This window comes from Lissotriton vulgaris, chromosome 12, assembly GCF_964263255.1.
Source record: "Lissotriton vulgaris chromosome 12, aLisVul1.2, whole genome shotgun sequence".
Lineage (NCBI taxonomy): Eukaryota > Metazoa > Chordata > Amphibia > Caudata > Salamandridae > Lissotriton > Lissotriton vulgaris.
Window position 1 is genome coordinate 266,437,636 of NC_141700.1, and position 27,193 is coordinate 266,464,828.

At 43.9% G+C, this 27,193-nt stretch overlaps 1 protein-coding gene across 1 annotated transcript in view; it reads right to left on the reverse strand.

Annotated features, from left to right (window-relative positions):
• Positions 1-27,193, reverse strand: part of INSRR (insulin receptor related receptor) — a 736,218-nt gene that overhangs the window by 230,595 nt on the left and 478,430 nt on the right. The gene's annotated exons all lie outside the window — the stretch shown is intronic.

Consider the following 27,193-nt stretch of genomic DNA (forward strand, 5'->3'; position numbering starts at 1 on the left):
TGGTGCTTACTGGAGGTACCTGGTGGGCTAGTTGGGCCCCAGGGACCCTCAGGATTCAAAGGGAATTAATCCCCCAACTTAAAACACGCCGCAGGCTTGTTTGAACACTTGTCACATCAGGCCCCACCCTCTCCCTTCACCACTGTGCAAACGGGCCCTCTAGCGTGTTGCACGTTGACAGATTAAGTTCCCTTGAATCCTGAGGTTTCCTTGGGTCGAACTAGGCACCCAGATACCTCCGGTAAGCTCTGTGGTGCTTACTGGAGGTACCTGGTGGGCTAGTTGGGCCCCAGGGACCCTCAGGATTCAAGGGGGATTAATACCCTAACTTAAAACCCACCAGGGGGAGAGTTTGCAAAGTGGTGAAGGGAGGGGGCGGGCCTGATGTGACATGTGTGTACTCATCTAATCACTCCCCCAAAACCCAAGCACTTATAAATTAACCATGCACTCTCCTTGCAGTACTGTAATCATCTAGTCACTACCCATGCACTCATGCAATGGCCCAGGCACTAACACATGCACTGCTACAATCCCCTGAGCACTACTGATGCAGTCCAGCCATCTCCTTGTCACTACACATGCAATCCTCCAATCACCCAGCCAGCACCATGTACTCATCCAATCACTCCGCCAAAACCCAAGCACATGTAAATTTACCATGCACTCTTTGCATTACTTTAATCATCCAGTCAGTACCCATGCACTCATGCAATGACCCAGGCACTAACTCATGGCAAATACAGAGGAGGTCATGCTAATCACAGGGGTACCCCAACGCATAGTGTTCTCTAGTGTATGCAGGTGTTTTCACTGTATTCTTAGTGTCTTTTAGCATAGCACTGGCTCTAGGCCTGGTTAGTCAGAGTCAGTTACCACCAGTGCCCGTCAGCAAAAGGTTTGGGGAACAGGAGGACTTTCTGCTCCTCTGTTGGTTCTTTCTGCACATCTCTTGCTTCTTCCTGCACTTTTCTTCATCTTTCTGGACTTCTGTTGCCTCTTTCTGCATTTATCTTGCTTGTGTCTGTGCTTTTCTTCCTCTTTCTTCACATGTCCTACCTTTGTAGGCATAGTTAGTGATTAGCATTTAAAAAACCTTTGAAATTCACTGAAAAAAACATAGGTTTCAGGGACGTTATAGTTAGAATTTAGAATTTAAAAAAACATTTGAAATTCACTGAAAAAAACAGGTTTCAGAGACGTTATAGTTAGAAATGAGCATTTAACCCGTTGGCTGCTGCCGTCGGCAGCACTACCTCGCTGGTGCTGCCGTCGCCAAATGGCCGACGCGACCGCGCCCGTTTTATTAAACGGCCGCACTGCCGCAAAAAACCGGAAGCAGCCAACGAGTTAAAAAGCCTTGGAAATTCACTGAAAAAAAACACAGGTTTCAGGGACATTATAGTTCGTTGGACATTTCACTTGTACAAAACCAGAGAAATTCGGCGATTGTAGTTATTTTAGCTAACTATAACTAGCGACCCCGCAATGCACTGCTGATGTCATCACATATTACATCATTACCCCACATGAAGAAGAGCAATCCGATAACACCAGGACTGCCAGCCCTCCGGCCAGAAACCACCCTTGTCCTTTTCCATTACCTATAACCTTTAGTTGTCAGGAGGTCACTAAAGCGATAAAGATTAGTTCATCAGGAAAGGCCCCGGGGCTAGATGGGTTCCCGATTGACACCTATAAGGCGGAGATGGACCTCTGGGCACCCTTGATACCCAATGTTTTAAATAAAGCCAATCAAAGTGGTTTTATACACTCCTGGTCGGATGCCATTGTGGTGCCAATCTTCAAAAAAGTTGATCGGAACGATCCCGCATGCTATCGCCCAATTTCTCTGTTAGACGGCTTGATGAAGGTGGCAGGACGCATCATCCTGAACAGGATTCAAACATGGGGGGAGGAAATCCATATTATATCAAATGTGCAGTATGGTTTCAGGCCAGGTAAAGGGACTGTTGAGAAATGTCTTAACCTAGCCCTGCTGAACGCAAAATACACTTAGGCAAAGAAGGGGAACCTTTTTATCACTTTTATTGATTTAAGTTCGGCTTTTGATTGTGTCGATCATGAGTTTATGTGGAGAACGTTGAGTGACATGGGTGTCGATAGCCACCTCATTCTCTTTATTAAGGAACTCTACAGAGGAGCTGGGGCAAGGCTACGGTACGGACGTAGGAGGGAGTGCTCGGACAAATTCCCTATAAAGAGGGGGGTAAGACAGGGGTGCATTTTGGCACCCCTGTTATTCACCCTATATATAATCTCAGTAGGACACCATCTTAGGGATTTGCAACATGATTATCCAACTATTGGCGGGTCCCACACCGATATTGCTATATGCGGACGACGCGGCATTAATGTCGCGTATAAGATTAGGACTCCAGAAAACCGTGGAGAAATTTGCTAGCTTTAAGATGGTTAAAGGCCTAAAAATTAATATTGCAAAAACGTATACAATGTCTTGTGGGAAGGGGACAAAGAGGGTGCCTTTACCGATTTATCTTGAAGGCAGGAAAATTGAATCCACAGACAGGTTCTCCTATCTAGGTGTGAACTTTGATAGGAGGGGGACTTGGCATACAGCAGTGCACGCGAGGCAATTAGCCCTCACGTGTTCCAGGGGAGCCTTAAGAAATTTTGCGTCCAAATTAGGGGGGAAACCAGTAAAAGAGCTGATCGATATTTATAAAGCTAAATGTGTGCCTGTAGCATCATACGGAGCGGGCGTTGGGGGATTGAAAATGCACAGGTCTTACAAACCTGTGAAAACCAGTTTATCTGTTACCTACTGGGACTCCCGCAAACATCTTCCACGTATATGACACACATAGAAGCAGGTCTTTCCTACCTTTTAGATACCATTAGGATCTCCCCCATATTACTCTGGCACAAGGTCTGGGTTACCAAGGAGACCGCCCTAAATAGAGACTTCATTAATGACTGGATGGGGCCTCTAACATTACATGGATCACCTATGTCAGAGGTATGTTTAATGAAATAGGACATCCAGAATTTTTTGAGAAGCCTGCCAGCTTGGAGATGGTATCGAGAGGCTCCTTGAAAAAGATAGCCTCGGACCATTTAGTTGGTGTTAGGTGGGAACTTGAAAAAAGGAAAATGACTACTCTTAGATATCAGCAAATCACTGCTTACGAGGGGCTCCAAAAGTACCTTGTTGTTGTAGCAAGCCCGTATGCCCGTATGCTGCTTACCCGCTTCAGGCTAGGTACCTTTTTTCATCTAATTACATTTCCGTCAACCAATAATTGGTCAATGGACAATCTCGTCTGCCCCTGCGATGATTGTTCGTATCAATCAAACATACATTGCCTCTTGTTTTGTAAATGTTATCATGCACCACGAAGGGCCATTTTATTACCTATTTTTAAAAACTGGGGGATACGGACCTGTCTTGCAGCCTATACAAACCTGCAAAAACTAGAAGAAGACTATGTTATCCTTGCAGTAACCAGTTTTTTACAATCAGGGATCAAATCTCGGAACACAATGTGAGGCTTTTTAATTAATATAAATTGTTTTTATCTAATATTGCCTTTTTAGAATTATCGTTGTTTTGAAAAATTTTAACTCAAAGTGATCTAAACATTTAATTGAAAATTAACTATCTGTACACTGGCTTTTTTTCGATTGTATGGGCTGATAATTGTTTTTTTTATAATTGTTTTTCTATAATATGTGCTTTTATGATTATACATGAAATCAAATAAAGATTGCTTTGACTTTGACATCATTCATGACATAGTCAGTGACATCACTGATGACATTTCAAATGACATCACTGGTGACATCATTAACGTGATAATCTGATGCACCTCTTCATACCCTAATATAACCTTTGATACACCCACTCTAAAATACAGACTACCATTTTCAAAACCATAGACTCACCAATACCAGTTAGTACATACCCACTCACTAATTCCCTGGTCTACACACACATCCACCCATTCACACATACAGTCACTCATACATGCAGTCAACCATCAATACGGCATTATCATATGCACTCACATATCTATACAGACAAGCACACACTGCCACTCAAACATAGAGTTACTCACACACCTAGTCAGTCATGCAAAGAATTAATCACACTCACATTTACTCACTTATACAGTTATACACATACCACCTCACTAATTCAAACATATACTAACACATACTTACACTCTTATACAATAACTAATACTAGTACACACTGATCCATACAGCCACTCTCACAATCACTCTCACATAGAGTAATTTCTACACTCCAACACTCACATATACTGCCTTTCATATATGCAGTTACTCACACATGTACTACTGAGGCATCCATTCACTCACCAACACACTTATACATACAGTCACCCACCCATACAGCCCTTCACAGATGCACTCCTTAACCCATACACCCAGTGAATCATCCACTGACACATCTATGCAGAGTCACCCCCCCACCCACCCACACAGACACTCAGGCACCCATACAGATACTCAGACAACCAATCAATAATCCATATAGATCCTCATTTAACTACTCTCCAACCCTTGCAACCGCTTACACACCAACTAGCAAACTAACTATATAAATGTCTGTATCAGTCACTAACCCATGCATTCAGTAAGACACATTAAATCACTCACTTATACAGTTAGTCACACACCTACTAAATAATAGGTCTTGGTGGTAAATTACGTTCCACTCGTGGAATTTAGGTAATTTCGCATTCCGCGAGAACGTGGAATTGCCAAAATTTCTGCGATCCGTGGCTTCGCAGAATTTTTTGCTTGTTCGCGCTTTCAAAACGCGTGTTCGCGAGATATTTCTCCCTGAGCACACAAACAGCGTTCACAAACAGGAAAAAAGCATCACAAACGGACGGAACAAGCAATTTCGGGTGTTCGCTGAACTTATGTTTGCTCGCAGAGATTTTTTACCATTTTGCGGAGCACTGCGTACCGCGACTACGCAAATTCTGCCCACCCCTACCAAATCATCCATCCGGACACTTATACACCCACTCATTCTTCAATGCTCCTTGGCATATATATAAAACATATTTAAACTTTATAGAAACACACAGTCACTGGATGATGTCATCAGTGATGTCATTTGAGATGTCATCAGTGATGTCACTGACCATGTCATGAATTATGTAATATCTGATGTCATTAGCAGTGCATTGCGGGGGCGCGAGTTATAGTTAGCTGAACTAACTATAACGGCCAAGCTTCTCTGGTTTTGTATGAGTGAAATGTCCAACTAACTATAACGTCCCTGAAACCTATGTTTTTTTCAGTGAATTTCTAAGGTTTTTAAAATGCTAATTTCTAACTATAACGTCCCTTCAGTGAACATATATATATATATATATATATATATATATTATATATATATATTCACTTAAAAAACCATAGGTTTCAGGCCTTATATAGTTAGGAATTAGCATTTAAAAAACCATTGAAATTGCTCCTATATAGTTAGTTGTACTAACTATATTTCGCGCACCCGCAATCCACTGCTGATGATGTCACATATTACATCATTCATGACATGGTCAGTGGCATCACTGATGACATCACTGATGACATCTCAAATGACATCACTGATGACATCACTGATGACATCTCATTTGACATCACTGATGACATCACTGATGACATCACTGATGACATCACTGATGACTGTGTGTTTCTGTAAAGTTTAAATAAGTTTTACATATTGAAGACTGAGTGGATGTATAAGTGTCTGTATGAAGGATTTAGTAGGTACGTGACTGACTGTATGAGTGAGGGATTAAATGTGTTTTACTAAATGCATGAGTTAATAACTAAACTGTCTGAATGTGTGCATCAGTATGTCTGTTGTTGTGTAAGCTGCTGCATGTGTTGATCAGTAGCTATATGAGTGGCTATATGGGTTATTGATTGGTTGCCCAAGTATTTGAATGGGAGACTGAGTGTGTGTGTGGGAGGCTGGGAGGTGTGTGACTCTGTGCATAGATGTATGAGCAGTTGATTCACTAGGTGTATGAGTTCAAGAGTGCATGTGGAAACAGCTATATGGGCGGTTGACTGTGTGCATGGGTGTGTTGGTGAGTGAATGTATATCTCAGTGCTACATGTGCAAGTAAGTACATATGTAAAACACAGTGCATGTGAGAGTTGGCATATATAAATGACTATACATGAGAGCCAGTGAATGTAAGAGTGGCTATATGGATCATTGTGTACTTGTATCAGTGTTTGTATAAGAGAGTAAGTATGTGTTAGTATGTGTTCGAATAAGTAAGGTGTTGTGTGTATAACTGTATAGTTGAGGAAATGGAAGTGTGATTGATTCTTTGCGTGTGTGAGTAACTCCATGGATGAGTGGCAGTGTGTGAGTGTCTGTATAGGTGTATGAGTGCATATGATAGTGTTGTATTGATGAGTGTCTGTATGTATGAGTGATTCTATGGGTGAATGAGTGAATGTGTGTGTAGACCTAGGAATCAGTGAGTGTGTATGTAGTAAATGGTATTGGTGTGTCAATGGTTTCAAGAATGGTAGTCTGAATTTAACACTGGGTGTATCAAAGGTTATATTAGAGTGTGAGGAGGTGCATTGTATTATCACATGAATGATATCATCAGTGATGTCAAATGAGATGTCATCAGTGATGTCATTTGAGATGTCATCAGTGATGTCATCAGTGATGTCACTGACCATGTCATGAATGATGTAATATGTGACATCATCAGCAGTGGATTGCGGGTGCGCGAAATATAGTTAGTACAACTAACTATATAGGAGCAATTTCAATGTTTTTTGTAAACGCTAATTCCTAACTATATAAGGCCTGAAACCTATGGTTTTTTAAGTGTATTTGCAAGGTTTTTAAAATGCTAATTCCTAGCTATATAAGGCCTGAAACCTATGGTTTTTTAAGGGAATTTGCAAGGTTTTTTAAATGCTAATTCCCAACTATATAAGTCCTGAAACCTATGGTTTTTTAAGTGAATTTGCAAGGTTTTTTAAATGCTAATTCCTAACTATATAAGCCTTGAAACCTATGGTTTTTTCAGTGAATTTGCAAGGTTTTTTAAAAGCTAATTCCTAACTATATCAGGCGGGAAACCTATTTTTTTCAACAATCTTCAAAGGTTTTGTAAATGCTAATTCTATTCGCGGATAACGTTTATATATGTTATTATCCTTCTGGGACCACCTGAGCAGCCATCTTGTTTCTCAGGAGAAGTGAGGCACAAGAGAGCACAAAACAAGAGTGGAAAACGCGAAAAGGGGGCATGGTTGAGACCCCCTGACCCCCTAGCCCTTCTTCAGGGGGTCCCAGAAGGACCACCAAGTGCAAAATGTTTTTTTTTTTTTTTTAATCGCGGGGTACGCGCACGGTACGCGTACCCCGCGGTTTTTTGTTGTTGTTTTTTTTGCCCTTGGGGGTCCTTTTGGGACCCCCTGATAAGGGCTAGAGGGTTGGGGGGTCTCTACCCTGCCCCCTTTTCGTGTTTTCCACTCTTGTTTTGGGCTCTCTTGTGCCTCGGTTCTCCTGAAAAACAAGATGGTGGCCAACACTTCCTGATTTGGACAGTTTGGAATGTTGACAGTCGACTGCCAGACAATCAGAAACTCGCTCGCGCATGTAAGGGTACGCGCACGTACGCGTACTGTACGCGTACCGTACGCGTACGGTGAGCGCATATAGATATATAATTTAATCAAATTCAACAAGTACTGGAGGGATTTTCACCAAATATAGAAAAGGCACTACTGCATGCCTGTCCCTACCATTTTGCCAAGTTTGGTGTAATTCCGTTCAGCCGTTCGGGCTGTAGCCGTGTCTAAAGGTCCCATAGAAAATGCCATTTGAAAAATTTCAAATTCAATTTTCTCAAGAACTACTGGAGGGATTTTCACCAAACATAGAAAAGGCACTACTGCATACATGTCCCTACCATTTTGCCAAGTTTGGTGTAATTCCGTTCAGCCGTTCGGGCTGTAGCCGTGTCTAAAGGTCCCATAGAAAATGCCATTTGAAAAATTTCAAATTCAATTTTCTCAAGAAATACTGGAGGGATTTACACCAAACATACAAAAGGCACTGCTGCATACCAGTCCCTACCATTTTTCCAAATCTGGTATAATTCCGTTCAGCCGTTCGAGCTGTAGCCTTGTCAGAATGTCCCTATGGAAATTAACATGGGGAAAACATGTTTTGGGACCTCCCTTTTTTCTCGGCCCCCGCTTGACGAATCCCCCCGAAACTTTCAGGGAAGGAGCGGAGCGCAGCAAGGCAAATTTAAGGAAAATTACAGGCAGATACCTCAATCAGCACCAAAGTTATTCCCATTAGAATGTTCGGAATTTCCTATGGTAACTAGGTCCTAACTATATATACCTACTGGCAACCGCCAGTAGGTAATATACATATACATACATACATACATATATACATAGATTTATACGGCCGCCCGGTCATGGAATGCAGCCCGCTGTTGTTACAGAGCCAGCCTTCTTCACTATGGAGGGAAAAGTGGACGCGAACGTTTTTGGGGGCACTGCAGGGGTAGCCCCTTGAACACTCCATCAAGAACTGCAAAGCAAGGCAGGCAGACAAATGAGATGCGCCTTCATATCCACTTGGTTTTAATTTGCGTCCATTTCGCTGGGAACACCCTACCTGATACGAGGACTACAGATCCCAGAAACGCCACTGACTGCTAACGCCCAGGGGCGGGGACTGAGTATTAAGAAAGAGTGAGAGTTCCAGCAGGTGATGAATTTGCCACTGACGAAGAGAGCCCTTGCTCTCGAAATGCATTTGGCAGCCGATTAATTTGAAGAGCGTCACTTTTGTAACCCTGCTGGCAAGTTGTTGAAATAAAGGATTTCACTACGGAGTTCGTGTGTGGCTGCATCCAAATGGGTCCCTGCATTTTGTTGGATTGATACGGCCGCCCAGTCGTGGAATGCAGCCCGCTGTTGTTACAGAGCCAGCCCTCTTCACTACGGAGGGAAAAGTGGACACAAACGTTTCTGGGGGCACTGCAGGGGTAGCCCCTTGAACACTCCATCAAGAACTGCAAAGCAAGGCAGGCAGACAAATGAGATGTGCCTTCATATCCACTTGGTTTTAATTTGCATCCATTTCGCTGGGAACACCCTACCTGATACGAGGACTACAGATTCCAGAAACGCCACTGACTGCTAACGCCCAGGGGCGGGGACTGAGTATTAAGAAAGAGTGAGAGTTCCAGCAGGTGATGAATTTGCCACGGACGAAGAGAGCCCTTGCTCTTGAAATGCATTTGGCAGCCGATTAATTTGAAGAGCGTCACCTTTGTAACCCTGCTGGCAAGTTGTTGAAATAAAGGAGTTCACTACGGATTTCGTGTGTGGCTGCATCCAAATGGGTCTCTGCATTTTGTTGGATATATATATATACATATATACAAATATACATACATATATATATATTCACTGAAAAAACCATAGGTTATAGGCCATATATAGTTAGGAATTTGCATTTACAAAACCTTGAAAATTCACTGAAAAAACCATTGGTTATAGACCATATATAGTTAGGGATTAGCCTTTTCAAAACCTTATTTTACTCACACAAAACCATTGAAATTCCATATATAGTTAGTTCCACTAACTATATATCGCGCACCCGCAATCCACTGCTGATGATGTCACATATTACATCATTCATGACATGGTTAGTGACATCACTGATGACATCACTGATGACATCTCAAATGACATCACTGATGACATCACTGATGACAACATCCAGTGACTGTATGTTTCTGTAAAGTTAAAATATGTCTTACATATTGAAGAATGAGTGGATGTATAAGTGTCTGGATGAAGGATTTAGTAGGTGCATGACTGACTGTATGAGTGAGTGATTAAATGTGTCTCACTGAGTGCATGGGTTAGTGACTAAACTGTTTTAATTTGTGCATCATTATATCTGTTGTTCTACAAACTGCTGCATATGTTGATCAGTAGCTATATGAGTAACTGTATGGGTTATTCATTGGTTGTCCAAGTATTTGTATGGGAAACTGAGTGTGTGTGTATGGGTGGCTGGGAGGTGTGTGACTCTGTACATAGATGTGTGAGTAGTTGATTCACTATATGTATGGGTTCAAAAGTGCATGTGGAAACAGCTGTATGGGCGGTTGACTGTGCATGAGTGTATTAGTGAGTGAATGGATATCTCAGTGCTACATGTCAAAGTAAGTACATATGTAAAACACAGTACATGTGAGAGTTGACATATATAAATAACTGTGCATAAGAGCCAGTGAATGTGTGAGTGGCTGTATGGATCATTGTGAACATGTATCAGGGATTGTATAAGAGAGTAAAGTAAATATGTGTTAGTATATGTTTGAATAAGTAAGGTGTGTATAACTGTATAGTTGAGAAAATGGAGGTGTGATTGATTTTTTGCATAACTGACTAGGTGTGCGAGTAACTCCATGGATGAGTGACAGTCTGTGACTGTCTGTTTACACTGATTGTATCTAAGGTTATATTAGAGTCTGAAGAGGTTCATGGTATTATCACATGAATTATATCATCAGTGATGTGATCAGTCATGTCAAATGAGATGTTATCAGTGATTTTATCAGTGATGTCATTTGAGATGTCATCAGTGATGTCATTTGAGATGTCATCAGTGATGTCATTTGAGATGTCATTTGAGATGTCATCAGTGATGTCATTTGAGATGTCATCAGTGATGTCATCAGTGATGTCACTAACCATGATGTAATATGTGACATCATCAGCAGTGGATTGCGGGTGCGCGATATATAGTTAGTGGAACTAACTATATATGGAATTTCAATGGTTTTGTGTGAGTAAAATAAGGTTTTGAAAAGGCTAATCCCTAACTATATATGGTCTATAACCAATGGTTTTTTCAGTGAATTTTCAAGGTTTTGTAAATGCAAATTCCTAACTATATATGGCCTATAACCTATGGTTTTTTCAGTGAATTTCATTGGTTTTTTAATAGCAAATATCAAAAGCTGTCAAATGTCAAGTACGTGATACGTAAAAACTTTTTCGTGTTTATGCACGCTGATGTGCTTTGAACGCTGCCCCCCTCCCCTCTTTTCTCATAGTAGTACTCTCTCTTTGCAGATAGTGAAGAGTAGTTAACGCAGGCCTTTACCCCCGTTGTAATCCGTCGTGCCTGCTTGTCTCTCCATTTGATTGATTGTTATCCAAGCATTTACTGTTTTACAATTGATTCTCTTTGGTTCATTCTCTATTTACAAACAAGCACAAAGTCGCAATACTCTGTTTAGTCTTTGCAGATAGTGAAAAATCGTGAAAAATCGTGTAAAAAAATAAAAGTAATCAAGCAAAATCAGTAGGCCACTAATTGTATCTCTTTTTGACCTCGCTAAAATAGAAACATTAGGAACAACCCTTCATGAGAAATACGAAAATAGTGAGATGAACTGAGCTCCACACCATGAGGGCTGCAAGACAGCTCGGCTCCGTCACCCACCCCGCCCAAAATAACGACAAACCCTATGCAAATATTAAAAATATAGACAACACACCAGCAAAGTAACAGGGTAAAACATTTTATTAAATAACTATTTACATTACGTTGGTTTATGAGATGATGTCAGTAGTGGACCGATGTGTGAATAGGTCGGAAGCAGCACAAGGCGCCAAGATCCGGATGGCAAGTCCTGGATGTTGGGTGCCATAGTTCAGAGTTCTGAGTTTGAGCCTTTTTCAATGCCTGTTTTTTGTTGTTTCCCCTCCATCAAAAACAAAAAAAACATATAAAACTGTGCAAAAATACAAAAAAATCAAAAAATGTTTAGAAAAGCAGTGCTTGTAAGACTGTCTGAAGCTTATTTCCACCTACTGCAGCTTCACTATTCTCAAAGTAAGTGAGGGTCGTTTGTGGACCTGACTGCATTTGAAAACAATGTTATATGGTACCTCCCTAAACCGCTTAACGGAGGCCCCTGAGGGGCGGTTTGATGGCACGGACTCGGAGAAGACGCTTGGCTCCGACCCCCTCCCCAAGTCTTATAGCACTGGTGTAGCCTGAGATCGTCCCCGACATAGGCGGCCGGCTCCCGGGGTCCGGCGGAACTTTTTGCCTTTTGATGACTCTTCTATTCTGGACTTTGTCCCACAATCCGTTTGACCTGAAGACACGCTGTAGTGGGGCGCCCCTTTACCGTTTTAGTTGCCATTCCGCCCGCTTTTGCTACACTGTGCCTCTTCCGCCGTTCAGCTGTTTATCGCCCGCTCTTGCGACTACAGCGTCTCGCTCACCATGTAGTTGAGTTGCTCCCGCTCTTGCGGTGCAGCGATAGGCGACTGCCACAGGACTCTCAAAATGGCGGCCGGCTCTTCAGATTTGGGTGTGGTCCACTAAAATGGCCCTGGGACACCTTGGAACTCGGACGCTTCCCTGATAGGGCTTGGGTCCCATTCTCGAAAGCGTCCCCTCAGCCGTGAAGATTCTACAAAAGTCTTGGGGGCCCCCGACTCCCGCAGGCTTCTGGTGGGGAGCGGCTGCCATATCTGCTCGTGGAATGGCCACGACGGAGCTACGAGATGGTAGTGCTCTCATGCTGATGCCAGCTTTAGTCTGAAACATCCAGAAACACTGTAGACTACCAATTCGATCAGTTCCGGTAGCGCCCCAACATGACCCGGTAGAGAAGAACTTGCCCTCCCCTCTTTGACTGATGGTTCTTGTTGCCTGTCCCCTCTGTTGTCGTTTAACAGAACTTTTTGGACTGCTGAAAGGGGTTGTGTTCCGAACGCTGGTTGGTGGAGACATTTTGACTATATTCTTGACCTACATTGTCGCGTAATGCGTTATATGACACGCCGCGTTAGCGCACCCGGAAGTGATCCGGGGCGCGGCGCGCAGCGCGTAACGTAAGCATAACAGGTCATGTGACTTGTTAATAAAACTTTTCATTGGTTCATTTTACTTTTGTTATTTTAATGATGAAAAGCTTGGTCATATGACCTAAAAATTACGCTTTTTATTGGTTTCGAACTTTTTTTTTTATAACATATATGTTATAATATTCCAGGCTAATGTACTTTCCCGGAAAATTTTCAACTGTCCTGCAAGTAAAATATATTCCTTTTTCGAGAAAAAGGGCGTTTCTTCGTTCCATGACGGAGCCGTTGAGTAAAAGAGACTCGGCCTGCTATCTTAGTCGCCGATACGCCTGATTATCAGATTCTTATCGATCACTTTATGTTGCAGGAGTGGAAAACACATCTGCCCTTGACCATTTATCTTTACTGCGTTCCTACATATTATACCTTTTATCCGTCATGTAATTGGACTGCTTTATTTCACTTGCCTTTTACTGATTCGAAAACAGTGACTAAAAGTAAAAACTTTACCAATGTAAATACTACTACCATGTTTTGTTTTAAAAACCTTTATTGTGAAAATGTCAGTATACAAATACGGGCCTATAACCACGTGGGCCGGCCACGGAGCAAACTGAAATCGTATATGATGAGGAGACATTTACATTATAGAGGAACGTAACGAGCGAGCCATTAGGTTGCAAGAACTAAGGTGTCTAACAGTTGCGGAATCGGTGGACGTACATTTTGTAATTAAAATACGACAGGGCCACTTACAAAAAAGTTATCTAGATATACATTTGCGTGCAAGTACCATGGGTGACGTTAATTCGAACTTTCAATAGTACAGTAATCAATAACACATCAGAACTTAATATCAATAGGGATGTCGAAATATTCAATCAATTCTCGTCCCCGCCCGCCATGAGCATCAAAACTGCATTCATATCTCGTGATATCAAGGTTGTTCAACCAGTACACAACAAGGAGTTACGAGTCCCATTTATACCGGCGCCATTTTGGGCGAGGCCGGGCAGGTCCAAGATATAGTCAAAATGTCTCCACCAACCATCGGCCAGACCAGAACCCCTTTCGGCCCTTTATGCTACAAGATGGTGTCTTCCATTCAGAAAATATTGTTGGCAGCATTTTGAAAGGAAAGATAAACAGCCGTTCTCCTAGTGAGTCTCACATTGTTACATTTAGGAAGAATGTTGAAGAGTAATATGTGGAAAATCTGAAGCCATTTTTCTACAAACTCTCAATCAGCCTTGGATGGAAAAAAAAATCCTGAAGAATGTACAAACTGAAAACCAATTTTTGTCTGTATAGCATCAACAGCAACGCTTGAGTCAGCTTTGTGTCAAGCCGCCATTTTCATTCAATCAATAGCGTCCCCCTGCACACATTCAGGGACCTGGTCGTGTCTTCAGGTGAAACGGATTGTGGGACAAGAAGCAGAAAGGAAAAGGAAAAAAGTTCCGCCGGACCTCGGGAGCCGGCCGCCTATGTCATGGGCGATCTTTGGCCACACCAGGGCAATAGTGAAGCTGCAGCAGGTGCAAATAAGCTTCAGACAGTCTTACAAGCACTGCTCAGAACTCTCAACGATGGCACTCAACATCCAGGACTTGCCATCCGGATCTTGGCGCCTTGTGCTGGTTCCGACCTATTCACACATCGGTCCACTACTGACATCACCTCATAAGCCAACGGGGCACCCCACACCGACTTTCGGCGCAGCATTGTAGGATGGCCACACCAGTGCGGCAACTTGCTGGACACAACCTCGGTGCCATCCGGATCTCGGCGCGTTCGAGTCACTGTACCGCAAGAGTGACCGGAACTCAGCTGAACACGCCGTCTTTCGGCGCAGCATTGTAGGATGGCCACACCAGTGCGGCAATTTGCTGGACACCACCTCGGGCAATAGTGAAGCTGCAGCAGGTGCAAATAAGCTTCAGATAGTCTTACAAGCACTGCTCAGAACTCTCAACTATGGCACTCAACATCCAGGACTTGCCATTCGGATCTTGGCGCCTTGTGCTGGTTCCGACCTATTCACACATCGGACCACTACTGACATCACCTCATAAGCCAACGGGGCACCCCACGCCGACTTTCGGCGCAGCATTGTAGGATGGCCACACCAGTGCGGCAACTTGCTGGACACAACCTCGGTGCCATCCGGATCTCGGCGCGTTCGAGTCACTGTACCGCAAGAGTGACCGAAACTCAGCTGGACACGCCGTCTTTCGGCGCAGCATTGTAGGATGGCCACACCAGTACGGCAATTTGCTGGACACCACCTCGGTGCCATCCGGATCTCGGCGCGTTGTGCTGCCTTCGGCCTATTCGCACATCGGTCCGCTACGGACGCCGCCTCACGTGCCAACGGATTTTCTACGCTTTTTGTAGCCCTATGCCGCATAACAGGTCATGTGACTTGTTTATAAAACTTTTCATTGGTTCATTTTACTTTTGGTTTCCTAAAGATGGAAGGCTTGGTCATATGACCTAAAAATAACACTTTTCATTGGTTTAGAACATTTTTTTTTCCCAAACGATGAAAGCCCCACCTTGTTTCTGGATGATTCAGACTGAAGCTGGCGTCAGCATGAGAGCACCACCATCTCGTGGCTCCGTCGTGGTCATTCCGCGAGCAATCATGGCAGCCGCTCCCCACCGGAAGCCTGCAGGAGTCGAGGGCCCCCAAGACTTTTGTAGAATCTTCACGGCTGAGGGGACGCTTTCGAGAATGGAGCCCAAGCCCTAGCAGGCAAGCGTCCAAGTTCCAAGGTGTCCCAGGGCCATTTTAGTGGACCAGGCCCAAAACCGAAGAGCCGGCCGCCATTTTAAGAGTCCTGTGGCAGCCGCCTATCGCTGCACTGCAAGAGTGGGAGCAACTCAACTACATGGTGAGCGAGACGCTGTAGCCGCAAGAGCGGGCGCAACTCAGCTGGATGGCCGCCACCTGGGGAGGCCCGTTCACGCCGCCTCCCCCACGCCCCCCCCCCCCCCCGGGCCGCCCCACGCCAATTTTCGGAGCAGCATTGTAGGATACCAAAACCAGTGCGGCAGTTTACTGGACATCACCTGGGTGCCATCCACATCTCAGCGCGTTCTGCTGCCTTGGGACTATTCGCACAACAGACCGCTACTGACGAGGCCTCCCCCCCGCACCACCCGGGACGCCCACGCTGTTTTTCTGAGCAGCATTGTAGGATCCCAAAAACCAGTGCGGCACCCAGGTGACATCACCTGGGTGCCGTCCAGAACTCAGCACGTTGTGCTGCCTTGGGACTATTCGCACAAAAGACAGCTTCTGACCATTGTTGCTTTTTTTTGTCAAAAATGTTTAAATGTTTGTTACAGTTTTTGTTCCGTTCGTTATATTTAAAAGTTAATAAAGTTTTATAATCCTACTTTGTTGGAGTGCTATATATTTTTAAAAAATCGGGTGAATGGGGCCTTGAATCGGGTTATTTTCATGTGTGGGCTTTGCAAGTGTACTGCTACAGGATCGGACATTTCAAACTCAAATGCACGTTCTTTTTCTTACCTTTCCGAAGCATGGAGCGCAATAGCAGGCAGAGAAAGGGTGATGCAAGTGTTGAACACTGCCTGGCCTTGCAAGTTGCTGGCAGTGCCCCCCCCCCCCGCCCGCTCCTGAAAGAGGACACACACACACCGCCGCCCCGAGTACTTCACAGATCTTTAAAAGACCATGCGCTTGTTCATGAGGCTTAAATGGTTTATCACCCCTTCTAGAACCCCTGCATCGACCCTCTGACGTTTCCTGGAAGAATTACCACGTAACACAATACCAAGCCTTGTCAGCTGAAACCCCCGAGGAATCGTGGGGCATATTATCAAGGGGGTTTATCTCTGCTTTTTTGGCTTTAAAAGCCAAGAAAGCGGAGATAAAATTATCTCCCTATTACCAAGCTGTCGCTAACACCAGTTAGTGACAGCTAAAAGGAGATAGCGACCATCTTGGGCCCCGCTTTGCATGTCAGTAATATTTATCACTAATGACATGCAAAGTGGGCGTGCCAAGATGTTAGCGACTGGAAACAGTCCCTAACATCGCTATCTCCTATTACCAACTTTTGGAGATATTCGCGCTAAGCGCGAATATCTCAAAAAGCTAACACCTGCCCTGAGCAGTTCTTAGCCATGTTATCCAATGGGAGGTGGATAACATGGCTAAGAGCATTTGCTCGATAATGCATGAATATCGCTGACTTTTCAGCGATATTCATGCATTGCGGCCGTTTTTTATCGCATTTGCGATAAACCTTGCTAATAGCAAGGTTTATCTGCGATAAAAATCGCCGATGTGCGGCGATAATTTTTGTCTCTAAACAAGTTAGAGACAAAAATTATCGCTAGTTGGTAATATGCCCCCGGGTTTTTGCTTGCAGAAATCGGGAGGCGGGAGACTAGCACTGAAATCAGTAGTCTCACGCCTGAATCGGGAGGGTTGGCATGTCTGGATTCTCTACAGCTGGGGCCATAAACTACATCCGCAGGGCTAGGTGATAGCCTGGGACCGGCCTGGCATCTAGAATGGCTGCCGTGCACGACAAAATTGTGGCATTGGAAAAAAGGCAAGATGGCGCAGACAATGTTTATCAATAAGGATTCATTTATAACAAAATATTTTATCGCACTGACAAATTGGCGGTCAACACTTCCTGATTTCCATCGAATCGAACGTTAACAGACGTCACGCAGCAAAAAAAAAAAAAGCTCACGCACAGCCGCTGGAAGACATGTATCAACATATATGAGCCTCCTCAGCCACCCTCAGAAAACATAAGGGATTAGGATACGTCTCCCGCACCCCCTTATACCTAGTAATTTAATTAAAACGAAGCACAAAATGGCGAATTCCCGTTTCGCAACCAGTTTGCGGCCCAGTTCACGGCCCGTGAAGCGCTTCTACCGTGAAAATTTTTTATTTTTATTTTCCCCACGGGACCCTTTAATAACCCCAACAACATTCCTAGGGGGTCAAGAGGGGTATACCTTGCCCCCTTTCATTAAATTCCCCCTTCGTTTTTCACCTCTTCTTCTCTCTCGATCCTACCGAGAGATAAGATGGCGGCCGCTCAGGACTGTTTAGAATGTTGACAGACACCGGGGAGCCAATCAGCTTCGCATCACAAAGTTCCGTTTCGCGAAAAGTAAGCGGACCGGAGCGCAGCCCGGAGCGCTGTTACAGATATATATCTTGTTTTGAACGTTAATTTCTCAAAATCCACTGGAGCACATATATTGAGACCTAGCAAAGGCACATCGGGCTAACAGTCCCTACAATTTTGCCAAGTTTCGTGCAAATCCATTCAGCCGTTCGAGCTAAAAGTGAGGCCAAAGGCCCTATGGAAATTAACATGGGAAAAACGCGTTTTGGGACCCCCCTTTTTTCTCGGCCCCCCCTTGACGAACCCCCCCCAAATTTTCAGGGGCTGCTCAGAAACAAAATGTGCCATTTTCCTGAAAATTTCAGCCGATTCCGTCCACAAACGCCAAAGTTATTAGACATAGGATTTTTTCTCTATGGGATTTTTGAAAATTCTAACTATATATACCTACTGGCGACCGCCAGTAGGTTATATATATATATATATATATATATATATATATATATATATATATATATATATATCTCCTCAAAATTCCCTCATACTGCAGGAAAAGTAAACACTCACAGGTGGCGTTCTAAGGGATCTTTTATTTTCAGAACAAACTCGTGTTGGCGGTTTGCCTTCCTTGGTGTTACCGGCACACTGCAGGCAGCCGGCTTTTAATCATACCAGTACAGGGGTAAACATCAACAATGGACACTACAAGAAGCATAAAAAAGTGGCGCCATCTTGGAGTATGTGATATATACATTGCATTTCATCTCTTTCTAACCCACACTGATGCGTTACTAGTGGATCAATCATTCATTCATTTCATTGTATATAATCAATAGCATACGTCGGCACTGTCGCCGTGTTCTCAATGTATACCAATATTTGAAAGATGCCTAATGCCATCTACATACACTCTTATCGTGTGTTTGTCAATTAATTGTATAAACGTCCTATTCATTAAAATATAGCCATTGCATGCTAACATACCCTCTTTGTACCAATTATCAAACATGTTCCAGGTAACCATCGACATTAGACAATACCGATAGCTTAGAAATATGCGCCATCTAGTAGTGAATGATGTCATCAATCTTAACTTCACCATTGCATTTTACAAAACCTAATATTACAATATAGTGCATAGACAGTTAACGATGAGAATCCAAAATTAAGAATTAAAAATTGTATTGAAAATTCATTATCTTATTCGTAATAGCATACACGAACAATAATATGACGCTATAGTTGAATACTTTATTGTGGTCGAAACACAGTCGACACCTACATGTGGCCTGGATTGAAGAGGATGCAGTCTTTGCTATGTTTTGTTTTTGTCTTATCCAAACTACATATATGTAACTTTCCTCAGCCACTTTTTATGTTTACACAGTGTGTTGCCTTTATGATTGTTTGTGTAACTTATTGAGTGCCAATGTTGTTCTATTGTTGCCATTATCATTATCTTATTAACAATTTGTATTTTTTTTTATTTGTGTAGGGGTATCACTTGGTAGAACATTTCTTGTAATGTTGTCATATTTTTCTCTTTATTCTTTTTTGTTTGATTCTTTGGTGTTATTCTGTATTATACGCTACATAAGATATCTTGAAAAACCTTTATTTCGGTAAGAATTTTACCATAAAAGACAATCACGTTACACATATGTTAAAATGATTTGTACAAAGAAATGTAAAACGCATAAAAACGCATAAAAACATTACTGGAAAGAAACCTGCATGTAATAAGACAGATCCGTATTCAGCCTACAATTTAGAGATATTTCCTTCTGATGAACCAAAGGGCGCCCAGGTATTTGGCCATTGCAAATACAATTTGGTCTGACAAATCAGTTTTTAGAACTCTATAAGCCTGCATACACTTGTAGAATCCGAGGTTCCTGCATAGGGGGAGAATCCAGTGCCTGCGAATCCCCTGGTAAGCAGGACAAAAGAAGAGAATGTGGAGCTCGCTTTCATCGGTGGTTCTACAAGCAGGACATGTACTGCTGGGATCGTGGTTCCATTTGGCTGTAAAAGATTTAATTGGAAGAGAGCCATGCCTCCACTGAAGGTATAATTTTCTCAGTACATTGGGATAAATTTTATCTAGAGTCAGTTCCATATTGTAGTTCGCCTTATGGGAGAAAAAGGACTCTGTCAAGGACCCAGGATCTAGATGGTTAAGAGTCTGTGAGAGTTTAAATTCTCGATAAGACCTGGCTAGATCTTTTTTAGAGAGGGTTTGACACTCATTCTGGGGGTCGGACCACATACCTGAGAAACCTGCAGCCACCAGTTCAAGCTTAATGTGGGAGAGCCATTTGATTTTTCCGGCACCTGGTGTGGCTAGAATCTCTCGTAGACCTTCTCTATAGCTGTCCAGTTCAGGGGTTGACCATAGTCTACGCCAGAAGGCCAGTGGGCGTAGAACTAGCTCCTCATTAAGCGGTCGTAAGCCAAGGTCCATCCTCAGCGGAACGAGGGGGGTGCTCGGTGGTAACCCTACAAGGTTACGAATGAATCTGTTTTCCACCATCAGCAATTTAGATGTGTTTACGTGGCCCCAGAGTTCAGATCCATAGAGGGCGGCCCCCTTGGCCTGGGATTTGTAGATCTGTAGTGGGGGGCCAATCGGCCTAACCGAGGATTTATTATTTGCCACGAGCTTCATTACACCTCCCGAGTGCTGGGTCAGTTTCAGTGCCGCTTTTTCCAGGTGGGAGCTCCAGGTAAATTTGTCGTTCACAATGATTCCTAGGTATTCAAAGGTGTTTACCCTTTCTAGTTTAGTATGTAAAATGCTGGGACAGAAGTGGAATTTCTGTGGAGGGTTGAAGACCATGAATTTAGTCTTTGTAGCGTTAATTTCTAACCCATGGGTTCCACAGAAGTCCACAAAACCATCAAGGGTACACTGAATACCTTTTGCCGACTTGGATAAAAGCAGTGTGTCGTCAGCGAACATGATGGCTGATACCCTCTCGGAGGCCAATTTCGGTGCATCAGAGTTGGTTACACCTGCTAAATGGGCAATTACCCCATTGACGTAGAGGCAAAACAGGGTAGGTGCGAGGACACAACCCTGCCTCACCCCCCTGCCAACGGGGAACTTCGCAGACAATTCTCCCATCCTACCACATCTAACCTGGGCATAGTTTCTAGTGTGGAGGCGTATTATCATTTTCAAGAGACCATCAGGGACCCCCAAATTATCAAGGACCTCCCACAACTTGTTCCTTGGTACCAAGTCGAACGCTGCCCTTAGGTCCACAAATACCGTGTAGAGGCTGCCACCCTCCAGTAGTACTGTTTTCCAGTGTATCATGGACAGACGAAAGACCTGGTCCACTGTGGAGACCTTTTCCCTAAAACCTGCCTGAAAGGGACTCAAGATGTTATAGTCCCTGATCCACTCATGTAGACGGTTTAGCAAAAGTTTGGAAAAGAGTTTCTGGGAAACATCAATTAGGCTTATGGGCCTGTAGTTTGCAGGAAGAAGGGGCAAACCCTTTTTAAAAATTGGCACAATTTCAGCCCCTGGCCAGGTGGAAGGAATTGGCAGGCCCTTCAGGATAGCATTAAATAGTACCCCTAGATAGGGGGCCCAAACACTGGGTTCATGTTTGTAAAGATCTCCTGGTAGCCTGTCTAGGCCCGGCGCCTTACCAGCAGGCAGGGAGGAGATTGCCAGGGTGATTTCTTCTAAAGTGAAGCCCTCAATCCCAGTTGTCCTGTTTGTAAAGTAGGAGGACTCTCCACCATGTTTGCTGCTTCCATTGTCGCTGTTATGTGGGAGATATAGGTTTTTGAAATGTTCCTCCCAGACAGAAGGTGCAATACAAGCCTCGACAGCTGCAAGTGGTTCAGGCGAGCCATGCCTAACGATTTGCCAGAATGTCCGCGAGTCTTGGCACGCGAGGGCGGCTGTTATCTTTAACCAGTTCTCCTCATCCCATTCTATTTTTGCGGTGTGGAGGGCAGATTTATAGGAAAGACGTTTCTCCCTGATTTCGGTTGGGGATTCTCGGGCTTTCAGTGATTCGAGAAGAAGAGTTTTTGCTTGCCTGCAGGAGGAGTTGAACCAAGTCGCTCTTCTCTTTTTGGGCTTGCGAAGCCTGGCCACTGGGTTCAATATATCTGCAAGGTTGGTACATAGCTCCGAGTGGATGTTCCCGAGTGCAGCCAGGTGAACCTGAGGGTTCAGGCTACCCATGATGTTAGTCTCTAATTCGCTCCCCAGTAAGTTCACACAGCACTCTACTTTTTCCAGGGCAGGTGCGATTAGAGCATAGAGTCTTTCAACATTGGATTGATTTTCCAACAATTTGGTCCATTTAATTTTGCGTCTGTTGCTGGTTAGCACTAGGTCGGACTGGGGTGGTGCATTGGGATCTACCTTTTCTAGTTGACGATAAGGGGTCTCGAACTTTAGTGTGAGCAGATTGTGGTCGCTATCATGTCTGGGGATGATTCTGAAGTCTTTCACCCTCTTCCAGTCTCTGGTGGGTACCATTATGTAGTCAATCCTTGATTCGTGTCCCAGCCTGTTGAAGGTGTTTTTGGGCGGAATATCACCCTCCATCCGGCCGTTACATGCCCTAAGAGAGTGACTGAGTGTGAGGGACATTATCTGAATAGCAAGGGGGGAGCATGTCTTTGTGACTACATCTGCCAAGGAGGGAATATCCCATAGTTCATCCTCCTCGGCAGATATACCTTCCACGTAGGCGGGGAGTGGTTCGAATTGATTATTGAAGTCGCCACCTATTATTAAAGGGGAGGAAAAGTTGTGTGTATCGAGAAAAAATGCTAGGTCTTCCACTGTGCCTGATATTGCAGCAACCCCAACTGGCCTCGAATAAAAGTTTATCACTACAAGTTTCCCTCCGCATGGCCATTCTAGGGAGACACATTGGAAGTCACAAGAGTTGGTTTCCGTGGGTGTGGCCCTGCATGCCAGGTGGGACCCCACCCAGGTTGAAAGGCCTCCTGAGGGACGGCCTTTGCCCCCCCATTTTGCTTCAATACTAAAAGTCTTGAACTTTTGTTAGGATTCCAGTTTTTACTTTGCCCCAGATTCAGGTCTTAGGGCTGCCCCTGTTGGTGGTAATCAAGTCTGTAATATGACTCAGGCACAGAGGCAAAGAGATTCCCTTTTTTCCATGGGGTAGCCCCCATAAAAATTAGGGAACTCACCCTGTAGACAGTAATAGCGCTTTATGTGCACCAGCGCTACCGGTATTACTGTACAAGTGTCTGCTTCCCCTTCTGTAATACAAAAGTGCCCGGGGCACCCAAAGTGGGTGCAAACGCACGTTGCGCCCCAGGGGCACTTTCTTTAATACGGTCCGTTGTGTGTTAGGCAACATTACACATCATTGACTATCTAAAATACACATTAATTTCCACCCAAAGCAGAACTAATTGGTTGGTTTGATCTATTGAGTTACAGTGAGGAGCAAATGCTAGAAAAGATCAAGCTTTAATATGCTGAGTAAAATAGCAATTAAGTGGAGGTGCATAGTGCTTTGAGTTGTGAAAATATAGCGGAGAGACTAGAGGGAGCCTCCAATTATGAGGGCTTCCTCATACCTTGTGCATCAGGACTGTTAGACTAGGCTTTTCCAGCGGGTTCATCCCAGACATTTCTGCTTTTTGGCCTCCTGTTTTTGACCCGGTTTTGGTGGCTTTAGGACTCTGAGCACATTACTACGGGTGATCAGTGCTAAAGTGCATATGCTCTCTGAGTAATTGTTATCATGATTTGTTCTCCCTGATTGGCATATTTGATTACCTGGTAAGTCCCTAGTAAAGGGCACTGTGTGAGTCACGGCCTGTAAATCAAATGCTACTAGTGGGCCTGCCGGTTGGAATTAGAGGAGCAAGATGATTTTCTAACTGCTTTCGCATGGCTGAAATGAAAGGAAACAGTCAGGATTATTGCAGAAGAAATTCACTGCGACGCGCTTACAAGCTCAAACTAAATTCCACGGGTCTCAAGATCCTGGACCATTTTTAAATCATTATCAAGAGCTTCCACACACCCATAAAATTTAAGCCTTGATTAATACTATGAATTGAAGAACAGATAAAGGACATCTGTCTGCAGCATAATTGAGAACCCAATCAAAACCAAGTCCGAGTCCTGAAGAGAATCCCGGAATTGTTGGGGATTCGAAATGCATTAGCTGTTGAGTATGGGGGAAGGTAGAACAGGGTGGGACTGATTAGAAATTATCCCCCCCCCCTTTTTCGAGGTATCAACACTCTTAAGTAGGATATGCACCCCAAATTCTCCCACAGGCAGGACAGTGGACATGTGTCTTTGAATGAGAAATTGTCCGCCTTGTGTTTTCAGTGCAAATGCAGGACTGGTTTATTTCAGGCTGGCACACATAATTTACCGATGTTTGTCTTGTGATCATCGGTTTGCTGTATATAATTTTGTCACAAATAAAGTTTTCGTATTATGTATGTGATGTATACATTGTCTCACAAAGGAAATGGTTTTAAATCATGCATACAAATGTGTTGCAATCATGTGATTTACTAATGTGTTGTTTCCTTTTAACCACATGCGTGCGAGCGGAATTCCGCTCGCACGCTCAGATTTAGTAAATCCCATTATTCATGACGAGCTGGGCTCGGCATCAGCGTGCGAGGAGGCTACGCCATGACGAGCCCAGCTCGTCATCAGCCCGAAGGGGTTAAAAGACATGTCCAATTGATTTATGAATGTCTTTTTGAAGTATCAAAACGAAGCAGAATAAATGCTCAAAAACCTCAGAATTAGTGGTCTCAGATTTATCACGAATATTTAAAATAAACCTCCCTTGACACCTTTCTGTCATTTCAAAACTAGTGGGCCTGCAGCATGGATTGTGCCACCCACCTGAGTAGCCCTGTAAATGTGCATCAGATCTACCACTGTTGTGCCTGTGCATGCAGTTTATAACTACCATGCCTACCTGGCAAGTACACCCACTTTCCAGGCCCAACCTTCCCTTTTTTCTCACTTGTAAGACACCCCTCAGGTAGGCCCACGGTACCCCCATGGGCAGGGTGCAGTGTATGTGAAAGGTAGGACATGTACTGGTATGTGTAATCATGTCTTGATAGCGAAATACTGCCAATTAACTTTTTTTGTATTTAAAGGCTATCTGTACCATAGGATAACATGGGAGATACTTTGTAACATCTTACAAGTATAACTTCCCATTGGGAAAGGATACAGAAATAACGTTTTGGCTCTCTTAACTCCGAATTCATTAGCACAACTTTTAGTAAAGATGTTTTTTAAATAGTGAGTTTTAAAATGCCACTTTTAGAAAGTATGCAAAAGAAAAAATTGATAGACTGAATGCTGGACAATACAAACATTCACCCCCAGTCACAAGGATCTGGGTTAAATTCATCATTCTTTTCCTCCCCACACCACCCCAGTTTGGACCAAGCCACACACAAATCAGTCTTGACCCTGTTACTTGTGGAAACAGCCCAGCCCGAACTGCCAGGCCAGGTCCTCCCTGGACCGGAAACAAGCATCCTGGGACTGGTTTCAGGGCATCGCTCTTCATCAGCCAGGCTAGCTTGAATACAGTGGTGTAGTGAGCATGGGACCCACATCTGGGCATACCTGTTCCACTTGTGAGCAACGGAATGATGGATTAAACCCAGATCGTTGTGCCTGGGGGTGAATGTTTGCCTTGTCTAGGGCTAGGGCTGGGGCTGGAGATGTGCATTCACAGTAGATAGCTTCTGGGAGGGTTGAGGTGTGCCTAGTCCTTCCAGGATGACTCAGCGCTGAGCTGAATGGCGCTTGGCTGCATTTAGAGTAGTGGGAGGATTTTTCTTTAGACCTGAATAGGGCCTGTCTCCCTTGCACAATGCGGTCTCTACCCTCTGTGGTCATACTGTAGCAGTGAGGACAGAACTGGTTTGGACTGGGCCCAGAGACCCTTACACAAAGAGAACAAATACTAAATGGATTATTAGTAGTGGACCTTAAACCCCTGAACTTTAAATCACTTCTGGACTCACGAGGAACCCTTGCCAAGGAGAAGAGCTGGAGAGCTGTAAGGGGGAGTACTGCCTCTTTTGCACTGCCCGGCCTTCACCGCATCTCCGATGCCCTTCGACGCCTGCAATTATTGGCATTCCCGACGCCAGCACTTGCACCAACTCCGTCCTTGCCAGCGCCTACATCTTGTAATCATGGTGCCGATAACCGCCGAGGGTGACTCCAAAAACTCGCTGAATTAGCATCGTCTACAAAACCGATGCCTCACAGCCGACGCAACTGACTTCCCCTATCCTGGAATCGACACCTCGTGGACACGACACCTCGCCTCCACCGTGGCAGCCAAGGAGCTGGCCTCAATCTCAGAACCGATGCTTCACCTCCACGACACTGTGCATCATTATAGATCTGGTTTACAAAGGTACTATTTATTTGGGGGTCCGTGCGACTCTCGCGGTCAGCGTCGTACTTTGGATTTATTGCTGTCACTAAATTGTAATAGCCCCAGGTGAAACGCTTTGTTTTCTACGAGCTTTATTTTGGAAATAACTGTTTTTATTCAGAATCTTATTACATGTATGTTGGATTTTTGTTGTTTTGGTCTTGTTTGGTTTAGACATGAATATTCTAAACTGGTGTAGTGTCCATTTGTGGGGTTATCACTGTGTTACTATATGTTTTGAGTACAAATACTTTATGCATTTCCTTTAGGATAAGCCTGTCTGCTCATGCCAAGCTACCAAGGGGGTGAGCAAGAGTTATTTAGAGTGTGTATCCCTCTTATCCTGACTAGAAGCAAGGGTCCCTACTCAGACAAAGGTACATACCTCTGCCAACCAGAGACCCTCCATTTCTAATAAGCACTTTATTTTATTTCTGAAATTTGGAACTCTAATTTATTGGATGTCCCGAACTCAAAGTTTGAAAGAAATCTTGGGTAAATGGCTACATTATTCATGTAGCACTTTACACCACAGTAAATGAATGCTAACATTATGTAAAATTTGAATTATTTTCTATTACACCTCATCAAAAAAACATTTTCGCTGTATGGGCAATTGTTAGGAAGTTAGTTGCTCTTATTTACAGAACTAAAATCAGATTTCCATTT